The sequence below is a fragment of the Adiantum capillus-veneris genome, chromosome 16 (assembly GCF_014529385.1).
Source record: "Adiantum capillus-veneris isolate H3 chromosome 16, ASM1452938v2, whole genome shotgun sequence".
Lineage (NCBI taxonomy): Eukaryota > Viridiplantae > Streptophyta > Polypodiopsida > Polypodiales > Pteridaceae > Adiantum > Adiantum capillus-veneris.
The window spans coordinates 80,957,429-80,982,218 of record NC_140946.1 but is presented as its reverse complement, the minus strand read 5'-3'; the positions used below and the strand labels follow the sequence as shown (position 1 = coordinate 80,982,218).

The 24,790-nt window shown below is 43.0% G+C and overlaps 1 pseudogene; it reads left to right on the top strand.

Annotated features, from left to right (window-relative positions):
- Positions 1-271: 271 nt before the first annotated feature.
- On the top strand, positions 272-22,184 carry LOC147439341 (uncharacterized; annotated as a pseudogene).
- Positions 22,185-24,790: the final 2,606 nt, after the last annotated feature.

Below are 24,790 nucleotides of genomic sequence, written 5' to 3'. Positions count from 1 at the left end.
TCTTTACACGTGGATGGTTATGGCCAATACCATCTATTTGATCCAGGTGGAGATTACACCATGCTTGGGGAAGCTTCGAAATTTCCATTTGATCTTGGAGGATGATGCAACAGACACTTTTCTCTCTATCTCTATCCTATCTATATAGCCACTATATCATCTTTTTCTTATGCAATTTATGTGCCTATTTTATATCATTCTATCATATGCAGTCTTCTTTTACCTAAATAATACTATGGTTGAGCGTGAATGCTCAACGAGGGGGTGGGCAATGATGGTGCACCCAATCTATGTCGACCTATGGAAGTGCAAGAAGCCCAGGCATGGTAGTTTGCAGGCAAGTGGCAAGGACATTGAACAAGTATTTGATGCATCCAGGAGACAGGTACGCAGGGATGGAGCCCTCGCTAGCAGACGTTGCAAGTTTTTTTTGCTATCACAAATGATAGGAGCAAATGCTTATATCATAAGGTTGTGAGCGGGACAAGGGGTGCTGGATGCAAGTGCTATAAAGTTATATGGGATTTTGATCGAGATGTCTGCAGGACGCTCTACTTGCCAGGGTATGTATGCTAAATGTGGATTTTAGAAAGGTCAAGGACAAATTTTAGCACTACTGGTTGGGGAAGTTTAGGAGTGCTCAAAGTGTACTTTTTAGTGATTTCGAAGCTCTCTGGATACATGAAGCCTAATGATTAACAGCGGTCCAATCGGATGCGGGTTGAAGGTTACCGACACTTGTCTATCCACACTAAAGGTAATTTTTATGGAGTTTTATTGCATTGGCAGTTTTTGGCATGTGCAAGGGGCCCAAACCCAAAGCTTTTTAAAGCTTTAATAACTTGAAAAAAGGAGTTGCAAGAGGGGTGGCGGTAGAAGGAGGCCTAGCATGGAAGAGGCTGCCATGTGCCAGGTATGCGAGAGAAGGGCGCCATTTGGGTGGTTGCGAAAACGGGAGGACTGACCAAGAAAAAGGCGGCCAGTTAATTGGGTGGGTTCACGGGACAGTAGGAGGTGGTGGAGCCCAGCCAGTTGCAGAGGAGGTGACCACTAGTGATATCACTAGTGGTCAAAGAGAGGGAGGCTCAAAGATAATCATCGAGGGGCTTGATTGTTGCACATTCAAACTGTGCAAGAGCTGCCAGTTGCAAGGGCTTGGAGGGCTGAAAACGAAGATGCATGGCTAGTGGAGGGCCGCGAGTGGCAGAGGTAGGGCTGAAAGGTGCAACTCACTGGCAGGGATGCCATATTACAGGAGTTAAGGGGAGTCAGAGGCGGATAACTAGGGAGAAAGGGTGCTGGCCTGAGTTGGTACAGGTAGCCAACCATAACCTGTTGTAAAGCGCTTGTATAAAGCATGAGAGAGTAGCGCCATGAACTACAAGAAGGCGCAAGAGCAGCATGTGAAGCTAAGATTTGTAGTGACTTGGGCGCCATATTGCAGTAGAGAAGGGGAGGTCAGGAGAGCAAAAATTTAATGGTGATTCCATATTGCATAGAGGGTCGGCCATTGCATGATAACAGCAGCCCCGAGGAGGGAGTGTTCTAAGAGGGATCCATCATTGTACATGTTTTGCTAATCGAAACAGCTTGAGTCTCCATATGCTCGTTATTTGAGTGTTCAATATATATCGTATTTTCTCTCACGCTCTCTTACCTAATGTTAGCGGGTATACTGTCCTTCGAAGGGATGTGTAGCTAGGGGTTCTCTCTATGTGGATGTACTGTGTGTCATAAGGGTGTAAACTTGTAAGCAAACTCATGTATGCCAATGATCATGAAAGCATCTGTACATGTTAGCATATCTATGATGACCTATATGCGGTTATATGTTTCTGTGAGGGATTAGAAGCAGTAGCCATCATGTTGTGATTTGTGATAGAGTGTGTGTAAGTGGGGTTGGTTGGGACCGGGCAGAGGCAATAGTTGTTTCCAGATTGTGTATCAAGATGTGTGTTTACTAGGGGATAGGGGTGTTGTGAAATCACTAGGCTATAGAGAGGCATTCAGATTGTGTGCTGGTGGTGTTCTCATTTCCCCCTTTTCAACGTGGCACAATCACCAATTTTTTCGTTTAGGCTTTGTTAAGGGCCCAATGGTAAGAAAATGGCGATTGTGCCACTGTAGACCGTCGATACCGATTGCGATGCCCATGAAACTTTGCAGGGGTGGGGATTTGGGTGCTTTCCTTGGCCCTGCAAACTTTCATGGCCATCAACTCGCTTCTCGAAGAATCGCCAAATTTTTCGTTTTGGCTTAGCTAAGTCTCAACGTTAAAAAACTTGCGATTGTGCCACCGTAGTCAGTGAGACGGATTGCGATGCCCATGAAACTTTCTAGGGGTGGGAATTTAGGTGCTTTCCCTACCTCTGCAGTGTTTCATGACCACCCACTTTCGCTTCGTCGCTCTAGAGTGTCACAATCGCCAATTTTTTCGTTTTGGCTTGGGTAAGGGGCCAATGGTAAAAAACTGACGATTCAACCACGGTAGACTGCCGAGCCCGATTGCGATACCCATGAAACTTTGCAGGGGTGGGGATATAAGTTCTTTCCCTCCCCCTTAGAAGTTTCATGGCCATCCGCTCCCGTCTCGATGGTCTAGGGCGGCACGATCACCAATGTTTTCATTTTGGCTTCGCTAAGGGCCCAATGGTCAAAAATTGGCAATTGTGCCACCGTAGCCCGTCAAGATAGATTGTGATGTCCATGAAACTTTGCAGGGATGAGAATTTAGGTGCTTGCCTTGCCCCTGCAATGTATCTTGGCCATCCGTTCCCGTCTCGTTGGTCTAGGGTGCACAATCGCGAATTTTTTTGTTTTGGTTTCAGTGAGAGCCGAATGGTAAAAACTGGCAATTTAACCATTGTAGACTGTTGAGACAGATTGCGATACCCATGATACTTTGTAGGGACGGGGAGATAGGTTCTTTCCCTGCCTCTTAAATGTTTCATGGCCATCCGCTCCCGTCTTGTTGGTTTAGGATGACACAATCGCCATTTTTTTTTTTTTTTGGCTTCGCTAAGGGCCCAATGGTCAGAAACTGGAAATTGTGCCACTGTAGCCCATCAAGAGGGATTGCGATGCCCATGAAATTTTGCAAGGGTGAGGATTTAGGTGCTTTCCCTACCCCTGCAATATTTCATGGCCATCCATTTCCGTCTCGTCGGTTTAGGGTGGCAAAATCGCCAATTTTTTGTTTTGGCCTCGCTAAGGACTCAATGGTCAAAAACTGGCGATTGTGCCCACGTAGACCGTCGAGACCAATTGCGATGCCCATGAAACTTTGCTGGGGTGGGGATTTAGGTGCTTTCCCTACCCCTGCATTGTTTCATGGCCATCCACTCCCATCTCGTCGGTCTAGGGTGGCAAATTCGCCAATTTTTTTCCATTTTGGCTTCGATAAGGGCCCAATGGTTAAAAACTGGCGATTGTGCCACTGTAGACCGTCGAGTTGGATTGCGATGCCCATAGAACTTTGTGAGGGTGGGGATTTAGGTGCTTTCCCTGCTGTTGTAATGTTTCAAGTCTATCCGCTCCCATGTCGTTGGTCTAGCGTGACACAATAGCCAATTTTTTCGTTTAGGCTTTGTAAAGGACCCAATGGCAAAAAAATGGCGATTGTGCCACCGTAGACCATCGAGACGGATTATGATGCCCATGAAACGTTGTATGGGTGGGTATTTAGGTGCTTTCATTGGCCCTGCAAAGTTTTATGGCCATCGGCTCTTGTCTCGCTGGTCTAGGGTTACAGAATCGCCAATTTTTTTGTTTTGGCTTTGAAAAGGGCTCAATGGTAAAAAACTGACGATTGTGCCACTGTAGACCGTTGAGACGGATTGCGATGCCTATGAGACTTTGTAGGGACGGAGATTTATGTGCTTTTCCTACCCGTGCAATGTTTCATGGCCATCCACTCCCGTCTCGTCGATCTAAGGTGGCAAAATCGTCAATTTTTTTGTTTTGGCTTCGTAAGGGTCCAATGGTTAAAAACTGGCGATTGTGGAACCGTAGACCATTGAGATGGATTGTGATGTCCGTGAAACTTTGAAGAGACGGGGATTTAGATGCTTTCCCTGCCCTTGCAATATTACATGTCCATCCGCTCCCATGTAGTTGGTGTAGCGTGGCACAATCGCCACTTTTTTCGTTTTGGCTTTGTTAAGGGCCCAATAGTAAAAAAATGGGGATTGTGCCACCATAGATAGTCGAGACCGATTGTGATGCCTGAAACATTGCAGTGGCTGGGATTTAGGTGCTTTCTTTCCCCTTCAAAGTTTCATGGCGATCCGCTCTCGTCTTGTCAGTCCAGGGTGGCACAATCGCCAATTTTTTCGTTTTGGCTTCGCTAAGGGTCCAATGGTTAAAAACTGACGATTGTGCCACTGTGGACTGTCGAGATGGATTGCGATACCCATGAAACTTTGCAGGGGTGAAGACTTAGGTGGTTTCCCTGTCCCTGCAATGTTTCATGGCCATCCGCTCCCGTCTTGCCGGTCTAGGGTGGCACAATCGCCAATTTCTTCATTTTGGCTATGCTTAGGGTCCAAAGGTTACAAACTGGCGATTATGTCACCCTAGACCAACGAGATGGATTGCGATGCCCATAAAACTTTGCAAGGGCGGGGATTTAGATTCTTTCCATGCCCCTACAATGTTTCATGACCATCCGCCTCTTGCCTTGTCACTCTAGGGTGTCACAATCGCCAACTTTTTGGTTTTGGCTTCGCTAAGGGCCAAATGGTAAAAAACTACCGATTCAACCACCGTAGACTGTCGAGACGGATTTCGATGCCTATGAAATATCCAAGGACGGGGATATAGGCTCTTTTCCTCCCCCTTAAAAGTTTCATGGCCACGTGCTCCCGTCTCATCGGTATAGGGTGCAACAATCACCAATTTTTTCGTTTTGGCTTCGCTAAGGGCCTAATGGTAAAAAACTCGCGATTGTGCCACCCTAGACCGACAAGACGGGAGCGGATAGCCATGAAAATTTGTAGGGACGGGGATCTAGGTGCTTTCCCTTCTCCTGCAAAATTTCATGGCCAGCTGCTCGCATCTTGTCGGTCTAGGGTACAATTGCCAATTTTTTCGTTTTGGCTTTGTTAAGGGCCCAATGGTAAAAAAACTGGTAATTATGCCACTGTAGATCGTTGAGACGGATTGTGATGCCCATGAAACTTTGCAAGGGTGAAGATTTAGGTGCTTTACTTTCCCCTGCAAAGATTCGTGGACATCCGCTCCCGTCTCCTCGGTCTAGGGTGGTAGAATCGCCAATTTTTTTGCTTTGGCTTCGCTAAGGGCTCAATAGTAAAAAACTGGTGATTGTGCCACTGTAGACCGTTGAGAGGGATTGCGATGTCCATGAAACTTTGTAGGGGTGGGGATTTAGGTGCTTTCCCTATCCTAGCAGTGTTTCATGATCATCTGCTCCTGCCTCATCCCTCTAGGGTGTCCCAATCGCCAATTTTTTTTTGTTTTGGCTTCGTTAAGGGCCCAATGGTAAAAAAACTGACGATTCAACCACAGTAGACTGTCAAGCCGATTGCAATACCCATGAAACATTGCAGGGGTGGGGATATAGATTCTTTCCCTCCCCCTTAAATGTCATGGTCATCCGGTCCTGTTTAATGTTTCATGGCCATCCGCTCTTGTTTGATGGTCTAGGGTGGCACAATCCCCAATTTTTTCCTTTTGGCTTTGCCAAGGGCCCAATGGTTAGAAACTGGCGATTGTGCCACTATGGACGATCAAGATGGATTGTGATACCCATGAAACTTTGTAGGGGGGATAAATATGTGCTTTCCCTGCCCGTGCAATGTTTCATGGCCATCCGGTCCCGTCTCGTCGGTGTACGATGGCACAATCGCCAATTTTTTCATTTTGGTTTTGCAGAGGGCCCATCGTAGACTGTCAAGACAGGTTTTGATGCCCATGAAACTTTGCACGGATGGGGATTTAAGTGCTTTCCTTGCCTCTATAGAGTTTCATGGCCATCGGCTCTCTTCTTGTTGGTCTAGGGTGGCACAATCACCAATTTTTTCATTTTGGCTTTGTTAGGGTCCAATGGTAAAAAAACTAGTAATTGTGCCATTGTAGACCGTTGAGACGGATTAAGATGTCCATGAAACTTTTCAAGGGTGGGGATGTAGGTGCTTTCCATGCCTTTGCAAAGATTCATGGCCATCCGCTCCCGTCTCATTGATCTAGGATGGAAAAATTGCCAATTTTTTGGTTTTGGCTTCACTAAGGGCTCAATGGTAAAAAACTAGCGACGGTTATTCCACTGTGGACAGTCAAAACGGATTGCGATGCCCATAAAACTTTGGTGGGGTGGGAATTTAGGTGTTTTTCTCTACCCTTGCAATGTTTCATGGCCATCCACTCCCGTCTCATCGGTCTAGGGTGGCAAAATCGCCAATTTTTTTGTCTTGGCTTTGATAAGGGCCCAATGGTTAAAAACTGGCGATTATGCCACCGTAGACCGTCAAGATGGATTGCGATGCCTATGAAATTTTGCAGGGGTGGGGATTTAAATTCTTTCCCTACGTTTGCAATGTTTTATGTCCATCCGCTCCCATGTCGTTGGTCTAGCGTGGCACAATCACCAATTGTTAAGGACCCAATGGTAAAAAAATGGCGATTGTGCCACTGTAGACCGTCGAGACCAATTGCGATGTCCATGAAACTTTGCAGAGATGGGGATTTAGGTGCTTTAATTGGCCCTCCAAACTTTCATGGCCATCGGCTCCCGTCTCATTGGTCTAGGGTGGCAGAATCGCGAATTTTTTTGTTTTCGCTTCACTAAGGGCTCAATTTTACAAAACTAGCGATTGTGCCACGGTAGACCGTCGAGACGGATTGTGATGCCCATTGTAATGGAAACTGCCTATGAACTTTGAGAGTAGCGGAATTAGGAAATTAGGTGAAGCACTTTTTAGAGATTCTTTGTGAGCATAGCTGGTGAAATTATTTGATGGTAGCAGTATAAACATGGTACTTAGTTAACTTTGCATGAACAATAATTTTGCAAGAGAGAGAGAGTGTTTAGAGAACATGACAATAGTTGAGGACCGGATTCATATGGAGCCGGTCCCCCCTCCAATAGGCATTTGTATTATAGTTTCTCCCATCAAGAGAGACTTGGTACAATACAATCTTTGTGTTCCTTGTGACCTACGTGATGCAATGAAGATGGAAAGGTTCATGCATCACAAGCATATCATAAACTCAAAGAAAGCATTAAATATCCCAAGCCTCAGTCCCAAGGCCTCAAACACCTTCGAAGGTGGAGAGAGCTAGCGGGGAATGAGGATAGGAAGAGGAAGAAGAAACATTCCATAGGAGAAAGAAGTAGTTCCTCATTTATCATTACTCTTCTTGCTAGCATACATAATAGCATAGTAATGGAGATGGATAAAATGGCAAGCTTAAGCATTGAAGCATGAATCTTGGTTGGATTTGCATTCCATAGCCAAGAGTGTTGGTGTAGGCTTTCACTCTCACAAGCTTGGAGAAGGAGGTGGTGTTCCTCAACTTTCACCAAGTGAGAATGGTGTCTCAAATGAGTGTGTGTGATGGTGTATATCCCCCTAGCACCCCCCTCCTTGCTTTGGGTGAGTGGAGACTTTTCAACATGCTGTAGGCATTGGACTCCTCTCCCCTTGGTCCATCACATGTAGCATGCAGTCAAGTACATGGGTAGTCTTTTGACAAGTGTCCTCCTTATCACTTAGAGAGAGAGAGAGAGAGAGAGAGAGAGAGAGAGAGAGATAGAGTTTGAAAATATCTAGATATTTGTTAGGTGGAAGTAGAAGCTCATTGGACCCCTCTTTAGCCCAACCAATAGCATTCAAGCACACCATGTGGTTAAGCTTAGTGAGAGAGCACATGTGTTCCATGTGCTCTTTTAGAATTCCCGTAACTTTGAGTGCGTAGGAAGTTTCTCAAAGAAACTTCCTCATTAAATGAGTAGGTTCTCTTTTTGACTCAAGAATCTTACCCCCCATGCATAGGAAGCTTCTCAAGAAACTTCCTCATTGAATGTGACAAGTACCTCAAGTACCTTAGTCATCAAGCATGACAAGCACCTAGGTGGAGTTCCCACCTCAAGCACATCCCTAGCTTGCCTAAGTTTAGGTTGGGTTCCCACCTCAAGCAGAGCTCTAGCTTGCCTAAGTTTAGGTCGGGTTCCCACCTCAAGCACAGTCCTAGCTTGCTTAAGGTTCCCACCTCAAGCACAACCCTAGCTTGCCTAAGTTTATGTCAGGTTCCCACTTCAAGCACATCCCTAGCTTGCTTAATCCCACCTCAAGCACAACCCTAGCTTGCTTAAGGTCAAAAGGACTTTTAACATTAACCATTGGAGGTCTTTAATGAAGCTAACCCTAAGGTCTTTTAAACTTCATTAGTTAACCTTGCTCTTTGATAGATCATCTCTCATTTGGGTCCCTTTACCCGTGTTGAGATAGATCCGTAAGCACATGTCTATATTCTAATCCTTGTTCCCGTTTATTATCCCATATTAAATGATCAGTTTAATATGAGAAAATCACTTGGGTTGGTTAGATATTAGATATTTAATGACATTACCTCTCTCTTGAAATCTTAGTCGTCCTCGACTATGAAGTAAAAGAGATAAAGTCATAGTCATTAGTCAATTTGTCTTAGCGGGTAGAGGATCCCTTTTTACCCTACGACATCATTCCAAGATGGATGAATAATCCATTTGGTGCTTGGGAGACATAGCTGCTGCAAGCATGTCTTCGCTTTAGTCCATTTCATCCTCCCAAGAAGAGTGACAAATTTTACATGGTGTTTTGAGAGAGGTCGTCATCCCAAACATGACTCTTAGTATGCATACTACTTAAATTTGTGCACAATAAAGAGAGAATTAGTCTTACAAGACAAAAACATTGATCATTTAAAAGAAACATGTATATTTGGTTACTCTAATGCAGCATACGGTAAGCATTGACAAGGTTCATATTAGTATCCTTAAGCTGGATTCCTTGCATCCATCTAGCATCTTCAAAAGGATAAATTTTGAACTTAATAAGATACCATCGGATAATCTTCCCATGTCGTAGTACCTTGTCTTCATGCCGAAGGATAGCTTTCGGTTGTAGTACTTCTTCTTGATCTTTGATTTTGGGAGGGTCTTCAATAATTGGTTCATTTGGAGGCTCTCCTTTGTAGGGCTTGAGTAGGCTCACATGAAAAGCATTGTGTATGAGCCAATGGTTAGGTAACTTGAGTTGATAAGCTACCTCATTAATTGGCTTCAAAATTTGAAGAGGACCATAGTGTCTTTTTGCTAGTTTAGCATAATACTTTTGATGGCCCGTAGGATTTTTGCCTGTCGTTTGCCTCAATCGAGCCTTAGGAAACTAAAGTAAGACCCAATCATTTTCTTTGAACGTTAAGGCCCTTCTGTGCTGCAGCTTTTTGCCTTAGTTGGGAGATATATATAGCCTCCATAATCTTTTGAAAAGATATTTGCAGGTCATGGCTATACTCATCGGCAACGAAGATCTTCCCATGTACATTAAGTAGCAAGGGACTTTTAGGTCTTCCTTCTATGATTTCAAAAGGTGCTTATCCCGTAGAAGTATGGATAGTATTATTACATGCATACTCTACAAGAGGTAAGTAGTTTTCCCATTGTGAGCGTTGATCTACTTCTGTAACATAGGTCTCTAGTAGATCGAGAATCGTAAGATTGGCTATCTCACTTTGGCCATCCGTTTGTGGGTGATAGGCCGAAGAGAAATTCAATCTTGTACCTAGATTTTCGAAGAGACCTTTCCATAAATTACTGGTCATTCTAGTAGGATCTCTATCTGACACGATGGATGTTGGCAACCCATGGTGTTTGAAAATCTGTGATATGAAGAAAGTTTCCATTTGGTGTGCCTTAATAGTCTTCTTGATAGGGATAAAGTGTGCTTGATTGCTAAACCTATTGACTATTGTCCATATTCCCGTATTCCCATGGATAGATGTTGGTAATCCAAAGATAAAATCCATGGACAGGTTGCTTCCCTCTATCATACTTGGTCTTTTGGCATACTACACATTTTGAAACATACTTTCATGGTAGGCCGATAAAAGTACGTCTCTACTCCTCTAAGAGTAGGTAGAATGCCTCTATGCCCCGCATAGGGAGGAGCATGGGATTCATACATGACTTTCTGCCAAAGGGAGTGGGTAACACATAGCCTATTTCCATGGAGAAGATAACCATCCTGCAAGGTGAATGGTTCCTCTTTATTCCCCAAAGCAAGGGATGACATTATGTCCTTAAATTTAGGGTCAGCAACATACTCATCTATCATAGAAGATAGATCGTTGTGAGTTGCTATTGACACATCATTAACTTTTGGTCGTTGTGAAAGTGCATCAGCCACTTGATTGTGCTTACCAGCAATGTGAGCAATGTGGAAATTAAATTGCGAAAGAAAATTTGCCCACCTCATTTGTTTGTCGGAAAGCTTGGTTTGCGTCATGAAATACTTGAGACTTTGGTGGTCGGTTCGTAGGATAAATGGAGTCCCCAATAGGTAGCGCTTCCATGTGTCTAGGGCATATAGAACAACTAAAAGCTCTTTCTCATAAATGCCCAAGACTCGTTCATCACTATTGAGACTTCGGCTCTCATATGCTATGGCATGCCCTTCTTGAAGCAAAACCACTCCAAGGCAATCACCACAAGCATCACATTGGACCTCAAATGGCTTTGAGAGATCCAGAAGCACGAGGACTGGTTGGGAAGTAAGCTTCTCTTTGAGCTTTTCAAAAGCATTTTGCTCCTTAGCAGTCCATACAAACTTAACGCTTTTCTTTGTTAAGTCATGTAATGGTCCTGCTATTTGAGAGAATTTTTCTATAAAGCATCTATAGTATGCACACATACCAATAAATCTTCTTAGCTAATGTAGATTCCTTGGATTAGGCCATGCTTTTATTACCTCCAACTTTGATGGATCCATACGGATACCATCTCGAGAGATAATATGACCTAAGTATTCAATCTCTTGAAGGAAAAATTTGGTTTTCTTTTGATTGAGAAAAAGCTTATTCTCCCTTAATGCTTGAAAAATCACTTGGAGATGTTGCTTGTGTTCCTCCAAGGAATTGGAGTAGATGATGATATCATCAAATTACACTCCAATGAATTTGTGGTAGGGTCTAATTTTTTTTTTCCATTAATCGATTGAATGTAGCTAATGCATTAGTCAAGCCAAAATGCATGACTAAATATTCATAAAGGCCAAATGTTGTACGAAACGCGGTCTTTAGGATATCTTCATTCACTATCCTTATTTGATGGTAGCTACTTTTAAGGTCAATCCTATTGAAGTAGGTAGAGCCTTGTAGCTTATCAAATAGATCTCCTACCCGGGGTACGGGGAATCTGTTTTTGATAGTGATATGGTTTAGTGCGCAATAGTCCACACATGCGGTATGTACCATATTTCTTTTGCACTAAAAGGAGTGAAGAGCAAAAGGGAGAGGAGCTAGGCCTCACCATTCCTTTGTCTACCAGTTCTTGTACTTGCCTCATGATCTCCTCTTGTTGAGCTTGTGAAACTCGATAAGGAGGTTTGTTAGGCGGTGAGCTTCCTGATAGGAGCTCAATTGGATGGTCATCATCCCCTCGTTTTGGAGGTAAGTCCATAGGGATATAATCAATGAACACATCTTGGAATCCTTTTAGAAAGTTAGACAAGTCTAACTCTTCTTGATTCCTACCATTCACCTTTGATGAAACATTAGGACCTTTTAGGGATTCTTTGACAAAAACCATGTACGTTGAAACTTTTCATTGATTTATCAAGGGCGAGAAGATTTACAAGTGGTATAGTACGACCAGACTCATTAGCATCTATATACATATTCTTTCCCCTGTAGGTGAAGTAGATTCTTCTTTTAGGGAACTTCATGTTGGCAGCCATCCGGTTGAACCATGGTATCCCTAGGATAACATCCTCATGTTGGAGAGAAGAGATGAAGAACTCTTCTTTGTCCACATAGATTTGGACATGAAGCCTCAACTTCCCAATCAAGGGAGTAACGGAGCCTTTTTGTCCCTTGAAAGCGGCATCGGCCGTTACAACATCTCCCATCTCAAAATCTTGAATGCCTAATTTGGTGGCCAACTCCATTGATATGAAGTTGAGAGCAGAACCAGGGTAAAAAAAAATGAAAGCATCATGCTCCCTTACCTTTCCCCAAGCATAGGAGAGAGGTGATCCTTTGCAATAAGTATCCTCTTTTGGAGCTTGAATAGTGGAAGCTCTAGGAGTCTCATTGCGAGCATCTTATTGGGGCAAGAACGATAGCCATGTCCTTGATCCCCACACTTTAAACATTTGTGATCCTTGCAAAAAGTTTCAAGCTCTTCAAGAGAGATTTTATGTTTACCTTTGTAAACTCCTTTCTCCTTGGACCGATTGTTGTTGTTGGAATGGTCGTGGGAAAAATTTTGGGCATTAATTTCTCCCTTTGCATCACTTTTGTCTTTATTTTCCATGGGTTTGACATTCCGTATAACCCCTTGTTGGAAATTGATGCGTGAAGAAACCATGGTATGGTGAATTACTTTGTTGATAAAGTCAAGCCGTTGAGAGTTGACATACTCGGCCATCTCTTCAGGTAATCCCGCGCGCACAGAATTGTTGTTTTTGCTCAGCAAAGTCTATCTTTTGAAAGACATTAGTCTTGACATGTAAATCCAAAAACTTGTCTACATATTTGTGGATAGACTCATGAGAGAGAAGCCTTAAACTCCTCCATTCGGCGAGCACTTTGTTCTTTGCATCACTTGCAAGGAATTTCTTCATGATGGAAACTCGTAGAGTTTTCCATGTCTTTGGTGCTTCACCATTGCCTCGAAGGCTAGCCCACCATTGACGAGCCAATTTTTGGAAGTGCATAGCTACATGGTGTAGCTTGGAGGACTCTGTGAAGCTCTCGTCTCCAAAGGCCATATCAAATTGTTGGATGAAGGCCGATACTTTGTCGGTAGCACCAAAGGTGCCATCATAGGTGAGAAAAGAGATACTCTTTCCTCCCTCTTTGAACTTCTTGAGCTTTTGTGACCTTCGCCATGCAGGGTAAGATCTGTGATGTCATCCCCTCTTGTATGCTCTGGGAGAATAGCCATAGCTTTCATCGATAGAGGAGGAAGGTGAAGAAGAAGGAGAAGAGGGTGACCTCTTTCTTTCCCTTTTCTTCCTTGGTTTCCTCTCTTCCCTTTTGGAGTGACGAGGAGAAGGACTGTGGGTTAACCATTTCCTCTTGGGAGGAGTTGGCGGTTGTTTAGTCCTCCTCCTTCGTGGAGCCACATCTTCGGAGGAATTTGGGGATTCATTGCTTTCTTGATCTTTGGATTCCTCCTCTCGTATGGGAGAGAGTATTCTTTTGGGGGTCTCTTCAAGAGGCCTCGTAAGCTCTCTCTCCTCTTAGAGAGGAAAGGAAATCCTATAAGTACGAAGTTGTTGAGTAACTCCGGCTTGCAAAGTGGGGTTGCCCATAGCTTGTTGCAACCTAGTGACAAGATAATTAACAAACATGGGAGCATCATCATTGGCACCTTCATGTGCAAAATCAAAGTTATCAATGTTCATTCTCCTCTCTTGATTATTGTCAGCCATGCTAATTAAATAATCCTGACATCGATTGGAGGGCTCTGAGAATTGAACCACAAAAAGTCCAAAAGAAGAAGGGAAGGCATAATAGGCCTATATATCTTGGAGCCAAGGTCTTCATGCGTGCAGCCGAAAAGTATCCAAATTTCCTGATATTTGCAACACCAACTGACACGTCGACAACACAAATCATGGAGGCATTGCCACATCGATATCAAAACTACAATGATATTTTTGAGAAGAAGAATGCAGACCTCTTACCGGAGCATCTACCCTATGATTATGCTATAGAGCTTCAGGAGGGAACCCAACCCCCTTTTGGCCCAATATACAAGCTATCTCAAGATGAATTGGTATAATTACGGAAAAATATTGATGAGAATCTTGCTAAGGGGTTCATACGGCATTCAAAGTCCCCAGCAGGAGCTCCAATACTCTTTGTAAAAAAGAAGGACGAAACTCTCCGGATGTGCATGGATTATAGGGGCCTAAACAAGATCACCGTCAAGAATCTGTTAAGTATGGAGCCTGATTTACCCTACCGGAAACCAAAATTTTCACGGACAAGAATCAGGGGCCGGAATATTATGGCCGGAAGTCAATGGCCGGTGGCCGGTGGCCGGTGGCCGAATTCAATGGCCGGTGGCCGAATTCAAAAGCGAACTTGTCTTCTCAAGGGTGGCCACACATGGGCGGATTGGAGGGTCCGATTTGGACTTATTCGCACAAGGGCGGCTACACATGGCTGTCTCTCATAAGAGAGGGCATCCCTTTTGGCCTATAAAAAGAGGCCATTTATACACACATTTCATAGTGTGTGAAGTTGATGCAACAAGGTGAGTGTGAGGTGGTGAGAGTGAAGCAAGGCGGGACCTCTATCAAGGGTTTAATCCCTTTGTAAACTACTTCTTCTTTTAAAGTGCTAAAGCCATTGAGTGGCTGCTTTCCTGTGGACGTAGCCCACATTGGGTGAACCACGTATATCGTGTGTACTCTCTCTCTCTCTCTCTCTACTCTATAATCTCTTGTGTGTGAAATCTATCTCTCTCCATTAAGTAATCTACTAAAAAATATATTTAGCTACGTCTTATTTCCTAACAACTGGTATCAGAGCAAGGTTTGCTCGTAGCTAAATTATCTCAAGGAAAGGATTCCTTGAATTGAGTGGGAGTTATGGCGGAGGAAGGGAAGCTCAACATTGAGAAGTTCAACGGCAAAAATTACCAACATTGGAAGATGCAGATTGAAGACTATCTCTACCAGAAGGACCTCTATTTGCCACTAGGCGGTCTTGCAAAGAAGCCCGCAACAATGGCAAATGAAGCATGGGTTGTCCTTGATCGAAAGGCACTGGGAACAATCCGGTTAAGCTTGGCGTCAACGGTGGCCTTCAATGTTTCGGAAATGAAGACCACGGAGGACTTGATGAAGTGACGACTTCTACGAGAAACCATCGGCATCCAATAAGGTATTTCTTATGAAGCGCTTGTTCAATCTAAAGATGACAGAGAATGGTTCAGTTGCAGAACACCTAAATGACTTTAACACAAACATAAGTCAACTTCGATCAGCGAAAATCAATTTCGATGACGAAGTGAGAGCTCTCCTTATACTATCATCTCTCCAGATAGTTGGGACAGCCTTGTGATGGCTGTAAGTAATTCTATTTTTGGCACAAATACTCTTAAGTTTGATGATGTTGTGGGTGTTCTCCTAAGCAAGGAAATGAGAAGGAGAAGCACAGGAGAATCATCAAGTGCTGCACTATCAGTGGAAACAAGAGGAAGGCCTAAGGAGAGGTTCAAAAACCAAAAGGGTCGTGATCGCTCAAGGCGGAGCAAGTCACGCACAAAGTCAGTTCTTGAATGTTGGAATTGTGGCAAGAAGGGCCATGTCAAGAAGGATTGCTGGTCCAAGAAGAAGAAGGAGACAGAGTCTCAAGACAACAAGCCAACATTGGAGGCCAATGTTGCAGGTAAAGTAGAGCAAGATGCTCTAATTCTCTCATTAGACAATGTGTCTAATTCTTGGATAGTAGATTCCGGTGCTTCATTCCATGCGACACCACACAAGCAACATTTCCAAGACTACACCAAAGGTAATTTTGGGTATGTATACTTGGGAGATGATGAAGCTTGTGAGATTGTCGGCAAAGGTACAGTTTCTATCAAAACTGCTAACGGAAATGAATGGAAGCTTAAAGATGTTAGGCATGTTCCTTCTCTTCGCAAAAATTTGATCTCTACAGGACAATTGGACGATGAAGGTCACAACATTGCATTCGGAAACAAACGATGGAAGATCTCAAAGGGATCTTTGGTGGTTGCCAAGGGAGAAAAAGTCGGTACACTTTACTTGTGTACTGTTAGCACGCAACCTTCAGCTTGTGCAACAACTACAGAAGTTGACAGTGCGGTGTGGCACTACAGACTTGGGCATATGAGTGCCAAAGGAATGCAAATCCTTCAAACAAAGAAGCTTCTACCAGGTTTGAAAGAAGTGGACTTAGAGTTCTGTGAAGATTGTGTTTATGGTAAACAAAAGAGGGTAAAATTTCAAAAATCAAGAAATGAAAGAAAAAATAAAAAACTTGAGTTGGTTCATTCTGATGTTTGGGGTCCTGCAAGTACACCATCACTTGGTGGCTCATTGTACTATGTAACATTCATAGACGATGCGACTAGAAAAACATGGGTTTATGTCATGAAGAATAAATCCGATGTATTTTCCATATTTCAAAGGTGAAAAGCCTTTGTGGAGAATGAAACAGGTACCAAGGTTAAATGCCTCAGATTTGACAATGGAGGCGAATATTGCAGCCAAGCTTTTGAAAGCTTTTGTGCTAGCAATGGCATTCGGAGGCAAAGGACAACCCCAAGGACACCTCAACAAAATGGGATTTCGGAAAGGATGAACAGGACAATCATGGAACGATCACGAAGCATGCGGATACATGCAGGCCTACCGCTTGAGCTTTGGGCGGAAGCTGTAAGTATGTCTCTGTACTTAATCAATCGGTCACCCTCAACGGCATTGGATGGGGGAGTTCCAGAAGAGGCATGGACAGGTAAACCGGTGAATCTTGCATTTCTCAAAGTGTTTGGGTGTGAGGCTTTCATGCACATAGATAGAAGCCTAAGATCAAAGCTAGATGCAAAGTCCAAAAAGTGTTTCTTCATTGGCTATGGAGAAGGAGACTTTGGGTATCGCCTATGGAATCCTGAAGATGGTAAAATCTTAAGGAGTAGGGATGTAATTTTTAACGAACAAAATATGTACAAAGATTACTTGGAAAGAAAACAAACAAAAGAAACAGGTGTTGAGTACATGGAGCTTGAGGACGGTGAAGACTCAAGGACTGCAAACGGTGACAATGTGCAACAACGTCAACCAAATGAGGAGCCTCAACCTATTCCCCGAAGATCTACAAGAGCAAGTAGACCTCCAGAAAGGTTTATTCCTTCCTTCAACCATCTCTTGATCTCAGATTCCGGAGAGCAGGAATCATACGAAGAAGCTATGCAACATGAATCCAAAGAAGAATGGACGAAGAGCATGCAAGTGGAGATGGACTCACTACATCGCAACCAAACATGGGAGTTGTTTGAGTTGCCTAAAGGTAAGCGGGCACTTCAAAACAAATGGGTGTACAAGCTGAAGGAAGAAGAAGGTGGGAAGAAAAGGTACAAGTCTAGGCTTGTGGTAAAAGGTTTTTCTCAAAAGAAAGGTATTGACTTCAATGAATATTTTCTCCTGTTGTAAAAATGAACTCAATTAAGCTTGTCTTAAGCCTTGTGGCTGCTCATGATCTAAATCTCGAGAAAATGGATGTAAATACGGCATTCCCTCACAGTGACTTAGAGGAGGAAATCTACATGCTTCAACCAAAGGGGTATGAAGTAAAAGGTAAGGAGAAAATGGTTTGCAGATTAAAGAAGAGCTTGTATGGTTTAAAGCATGCATCAAGACAATGGTACTTGAAGTTTGATCGATGGATGTTGGATCATGGATTCACAAGATGCAACTTGGATCACAGCGTCTACATGAAGAATTTGGGAGATGGGAAATTCATCATCCTAATGTTGTATGTTGATGACATGTTGATTGCAAGTGCTAACATGGAGGACATCAAAGACCTAAAAGAGGAGCTGTCCAAATCTTTTTCAATGAAAGATTTAGGTGCTGCAAAGAGGATACTTGGTATGAAAATATCAAGGGACAGGACGAAGAAGACAATAAAGCTATCTCAAGAAGATTACATCAAGAAGGTACTAGAAAGGTTTGCAATGCAAAATGCAAAACCAGTTTCTACACCTTTGGCTGGTCATTTTAAACTAATGAGGATATGTGTCCAAAGATACAAGAGGAGATAGCCTATATGTCTAAAGTTCCATATGCTGCAGCGGTAGGTTCTCTAATGTATGCTATGGTCTGGACAAGGCTAGACATTGCACATGCAGTGGGAGTTGTTAGTAGGTTCATGGACAACCCAGGTAAAGAGCATTGGCAAGCTGTGAAGTGGATACTTAGGTATCTAAAAGGGACAACAACAAATGCTTTGTATTTTGGAGGAACTGATATTTTTCTAGAAGGGTATGCTGATGCAGATATGGAAGGTGACAAAGATACTCGAAGGAGCACTACTGGCTATGTGTTCACGGTTGGAAGCACATCAGTAAGATGGGCTTCAAAGCTGCAGAAAGTGGTTTTACTTTCTACCATGGAAGCAGAGTATGTAGCAATGACGGAGGCAAGCAAAGAAATTCTACCATGGAAGCAGAGTATGTAGCAATGACGGAGCCAAGCAAAGAAATTCTGTGGCTTCACAGATTCTTAGAAGAGCTTGGATTCAAACAAGACAATTGTGTCTTGTTCAGTGATAGCCAAAGCGCTATCCATCTGGTGAAGAACTCAGCCTTTCATTCAAGGACAAAGCACATTGAGGTGAGATATCACTTCATACGCACTCTTTTGGAAGAGGGATAGCTAAAGCTAGGAAAGGTGCATACAAGTGAAAATCCTGCAGACATGTTTACAAAGGTGGTCAACAAGGAGAAGTTGAGCTTTTGCTCATCTTCAATCGGCATTCAAGGATAAGAAGCCTGAATGGAAAGCGGTAACAGGTTTGGTTTGGAGATCAGTCTCCAAGTGGGAGATTGTTAAGTATGGAGCCTGATTTACCCTTGTAATTTTCTGTGGTAAAAGCGCACATTTGTAAGGTCCCCATTATGAGGAGAAGCCATCGTGCGTGAAGGAAAATCACTCACTGGAAACCAAAATTTTCACGGACAAGAATCAGGGGCAACTTTAGAGGCCTTGGGGGTGGAGGCCCCCGAGACTTTCTTTTTTGGCCGGAATATCCCTTTTCGCCGAAATATTATGGCCAAAGGGCGGCCGGAAAGTGGTCGGAAAACAACCGGTCAGTTGGCCGGTGGCCGGTAGTCAACGGCCGGTGGCCGGTGGCCGAATTCAATGGCCGGTGGCCGAATTCAAAAGCGGACTTGTCTTCTCAAGGGTGGCCACATGGGTTGATTGGAGGGTCCGATTTGGACTTATTCACACAAGGGCGGCTACACATGGCTGTCTCTCATAAGAGAGGACAAATCTTTTGGCCTATAAAAGGAGGCCATTTCTACACACATTTCATAGTGTGTGAAGTTGATGCAACAAGGTGAGTGTGAGGTGGTGAGAGGGAAGCAAGGCGGGAGCTCTATCAAGGGTTTAATCCCTTTGTAAACTACTTCTTCTTTTGAAGTGCTAAAGCCATTGAGTGGCTGCTTTTCCGTGGACGTAGCCTACATTGGGTGAACCACGTATATCGAGTGTACTCTCTCTCTCTACTCTATAATCTCTTGTGTGTGAAATCTATCTCTCTCCATTAAGTAATCTACTAAAAAATCTATTTAGCTATGTCTTATTTCCTAACAGAATCGCTATCCCCTTCTCTTGATCCCAGAGCTTCTTGAGTGCCTTGTCAAGGCAAGAATATTTACAAAAATAGATCTTCGTGGTGCTTACAACCTAGTCAGAATCAAATAAGGTGATGAATGGAAGACAGCCTTTCAGACAAGGTATGGCCACTTTGAATATACCGTCATGCCATTTGGTCTCACAAATGCCCAAGCTGTTTTTCAACATTTAATGAACGATATCTTTCAGGAGTATTTAATTTATTTTGTGGTAATATATTTGGATTATATCTTGATATTTTTCAAGAATCAAGAAGAGCACGAGCACCGTGTACGATTAGTGCTTGAACAGCTTCGTGCATCAGCGTTATATGAAAAGTTGGAGAAGTGCTCTTTTCATCAATCTAAGGTGGAATTTCTTGGTTATGTAATTTCTAAAAATGGAATCTCCATGATCCAAATAAGGTTCAAACCATCCTTGATTGGGAGACACCCACCTCGATGAGAGATGTTCAATGTTTCCTCGGATTTGTAAATTTTTATTGTATCTTTATAGAGGGATACTCTAAGGTGGTTACAACACTCACAAGGTTGACAGGCCATAATAAGTTTGTCAGGGACTGAAAGGCTGCAAAAGCATTTCAGACTCTCAAGCAAGCTTTCATGACTGCACCCATTCTAATTCACGTAGATCCTACAAAGCCTTTTATCCTAGAAACAGACGCTTCAGAATTTGCCCTTGGTGCTATTCTATCCCAAGTAGGAGAGGATGGTCGAGTACATCCAGTGGCTTTTCATTCCCGCAAGTTCTGAAGTGCAGAAATCAATTATGAAATCCATGACAAAGAGCTCTTAGCAATCATCGACTCCTTGACACTTGGCATCACCTACTTGAAGGAGCTCCTCGTAAGATCACTGTCTATATAGATCACAAGAATTTGGAGTACTTCATGACATCCCGTGTCTTGAATCGTCGCCAAGCCAGGTGGAGTGGTATCCTATCAAGGTTTGATTTGTCAACAAGCTAAGCCATATGCCTTATCAAGAAGATTCTACCTTGCACCTAGAGAAGGCGATGCAACATTTGATCACCAAGAGTTAGTGATTTTGAAACTTGAGCAGCTTAAGCTAAATTCTACCATGAGCCAAGCTCCTGAAGATTCTACTTTTCTTTCTAAGGTGAAGATGCAAATTGCCAAAGACCCACTTGCTCAGAATATTAGACAACAACTACAAGGACAAGAGGTTAATGAGGACTTTCAAGAAATTGATGGACTAATTTACTATAAGGGTCTTCTCTATATTCCGCTAGGACCAACACGGTGGGAGGTACTTCAGCAACGGCATGATCTTCCATCAGCAGGGCATTTTGAGGTTAATAAGACAATTGAGCTTCTCTCCCGTGACTTTTGGTGGCCTCAAATGTGGAAGCTTGTATGTAGGCACTTGTGACACTTGCAATAGACCAAAGGCCCCTCGTCATCGTCCTCATGGGTTACTCCATCCCTTGCCCATTCCAACCAAACCATGGTCATCCATCTCCATGGATTTTATTGTAGAGCTACCCTTGTCACAAGGATTTGACTGCATTTTAATAGTCGTGGATTGGTTTACAAAAATGGCACACTTCATTCCAAGCACTAAAACCATCACCAGCGAAGGTACAGCCAAACTCTTTCTACAACATATCTATCGTTATCATGGATTACCAAATGACATAGTTTCTGATTGAGGCCCAGAATTCATCTCTAGCTTTTGGAAAAGCTTATTCAAGCTACTCGGAGTACAAATCAACCTCTCCTCAGCCAATCACCCACAAAGTGATGGACAAACAGAGAAAGTAAATCAGGTTTTGGAATAATATCTCCGCTGTATTATCAATTATCACCAGGATAATTGGGTCGATCTCCTACTGCTAGCAAAATTCTCCTATAATAACAATTTTCATGCCTCCACCCGTCACACTCCATTCTTTGCTAATTATGATCAACATCCCAAATAGGATATCCACAGACACTATCAAGTAAAGAATCTAGTTGCTATTCATCTTACACAACAATTATCTGCAATTCACAAAGAACTTACAATTCATATCAAAGAAGCTCAATCCAAGTATAAGGAAAGTGCAGATCTCCATCGCATGCAGCATCCAAAATACAAAGAAGGGGAAAAAGTGTGGCTCCTCCGACGTGATCTGCGTTCATCTCGTCCCTGTCAAAAGCTTGATTATTGAAGGCTTGGCCCATTTAAAATTATCCATCAAGTCAATCCAGCCACCTATCGACTCCGATTGCCCTCATCCATGAAAATCCATCCGGTCTTTCATGTCTCAGTCCTAGAACCTTGTCAGACATCTAAGATCCTAGGAAGAGCCCTACAACCACCTCCTCCGGTTGAGATTCAAGGACATGACGAATATGAGGTCGAGAAAGTCCTAGATTCTCAAGTTTCGTGTGGTAGGTTATAGTACTTGGTGCATTGGAAAGGCTATGATGCTAGTGAATGAACCTGGGAACCAGCACACAATCTACAGCATGCATCTCTCAAAGTCCAAGAGTTCCATCAACAACATCCATGGAAGCCCAACTCAAGGAACATCACTGCTCCTCGTAGAACTCGTTGCTAGAGGAGGGGGTAATGTCATGGATTCTTGAGAGTCAATCGTTGTCTGCATCATCGCCTATATGTCATCGTCTACATCATTTCTAGAAGGCTCTAGAAGAATCTAGAAGGATCTAGAAGATTCTAGAAGTTCTAAAAGTATCAAGGAGACTCTAGAAGTTTCTAGAAGCATGGAGAAGATTCTGGAAGAATCTAGAAGTTTCTGAAAAGCTCTAGAAAGTTGAAGAAGGATCCCGAAGGTTTTAGAAGAACTAGAAGGATCAAGAAGTTTCTAGAAGCATGGAGAAGATTTTGAAAGAATCTAGAAGTTTCTAGAAGCATGGAGAAGATTCTGAAAGAATCTAGAAGTTTTTGGAAATCTCTAGAAAGTTGAAGAAGGATCCAGAAGGTTCTAGAATAACTAGAAGGATCAAGAAGTTTCTAGAAGATTTTAACCTCCTCAAGAAGAAACTAGAAAGTCCTAAGCTCCTTGATGCATGGTTTTTAGGACCCCTTCTGAAGATGCAATAAAGGCACAGTCAGTTGTTGGGGAGATGAGGATACTCTAGTCCAAGGGATCTCGAAAGAGAAGAAAAATCTACTTCACAAGCACCAAAGAGTAAAAAGTGCCATGGATAGAAGATACGTGGGAACGAGCTCTTATGCATGCCTACAACCTATATCTTACAGAATAGCCCATTCTAGGTGTGAATTTCTAGTGAAATTTACACGAGGATGTTCGTGTGGACTCACAGCACAGCATACTCCGTTTTCACTTTTTTACCGACAGTAAATATTTTTTACCTATAGTAAATATTTTTCACCTACATGGTAAATACAAATCACTTTTTACCTACAGTAACTTTTTTTACCCATGGTAAATATTTTTTACTGTATCATAAGTATTTGGTAGGTAACAGTTCACTGTTACTAGAAGCAGTGATTGGGCATCAACAATGCAGTTACAGGAGGAGAAAAAGGGAAAATCTTATGGTAAAGGTGAGTCAACAAGGATAAAGACTTTTGAGTTGAAAAGAGACATGCTGATTTTTTCAAAGAACACATGTCAAAAGAAGCCATGGTTGAGGATTTTTTGAGAATTTGATATTCAGGAGGACCCAGCTGCCACCTCCCCCCCGCAGGTCCCCCCCTGACATGTGCTGAACCTCCAGTTTCAACAGCCACCTTACCTGCTCTTAAATGCTGGTCAAGGCCTTATCCCCATGTGTCACAATCAGAAAAATCAGCATTTACCCTCCCCTCTCACATCACTCTAGAGAATATCTTGATGATGACATATCAGGTGACCTCAATCTGTTGACCACCCTAAGCAAAAAGTAACCCCAATCAGCGGATTTAAGCATGTTTATCCCTAATCCTAAACCCTCTCAGAAACCTATATAAGGAGGTCTTCTCTCACTCAAAACCAACACTTCACCCACTTCACCAAGCAACGAAGCTATGACGACATTGCTCACAACGAGGAGCTATGGATGGAGCTCTACTCTCTCTCCCTCTCTCTCTCTCCCTCTAGTATGCTACATTACTAGCCCTAAAACCTAAATAAGGAGTCTTCTCTCATGCTCCATGGCCACTATCCTCGCCATCATTCTCTAAGGTATTGATGTGTTGCTAGTAGGATCATACCTACTTGCTGGGTTGATTGTTTTTGACAAGGGGTTATGCCATCCTTGGCTTGCTTCTCTATATCCTTGTTATGTATGATCAGATGCCGTTGTATTGTTAAGCTGATGTCTTGAGTATATATATGCTACATAAGGTCCCTAAGCTTCGTTTCTATGTGTTTTGCCATATGTTTTGATGCCATCATAATGTCAAAAGTCTCACTTGCCTATGTGCACTATGTGTGAGGTCCCTAAACCTCTTAATTTAGGGTGGTGTCCCCTTTGTTTTGTTCTTTGCTTGTTTGCATGAGGCGTGGTTTGTGGAGTGTGCACGAGTACAGAGGCCACCCGATTGCACTACTCTTTTTCCCGCTATCACTCCTCAAGCACTAGTATAAATAGGGGTCTTGGGCCACAAGCCCCTCAGTCTTGCCAACACTAGCTGTGAGGCTCCTATGAGGAAAGCCCTCTTCTAGTTCTTATCTTATGTTCAATTCTTGTCCTTGCAATCAAGCCTTGTCTTGTACTCAAGTCATGTAATCCAAGTCTTGTATCTAGCTCTCTTAATAAAGTATTAAGTCTTGTAATCAAGATTAAGCTTATCATCAAGTCCCAAGTTCTTGTACATTGTGAGCGCCTCCTCTTGCTCTCTTCTAGCTCTATACACGCTCATAACACTATGCATGAAAGCCTACACCAACACTCTTGGCTATAGAATGAAAATCCAACCAAGAGTCATGCTTCAATGCTTAAGCTTGCCATCTTCTCCATATCCATTACTATGCTATTATGTATGCTATCAAGAAGAGTAATGATAAGTGAGGAACTAATTCTTTCTCCTATGGGATGTTTCTTCTTCCTCTTCCTTATCCTCATTCCCCGCTAGCTCTCTCCACCTTCGAAGGTGTTTGAGGCCTTCAGATAGTTAATGCTTTCTTTAAGTTTATGCTATGCTTGTGATGCATGAAGCTTTTCATCTTCATTGCATCACATTGTCGAGAAATTT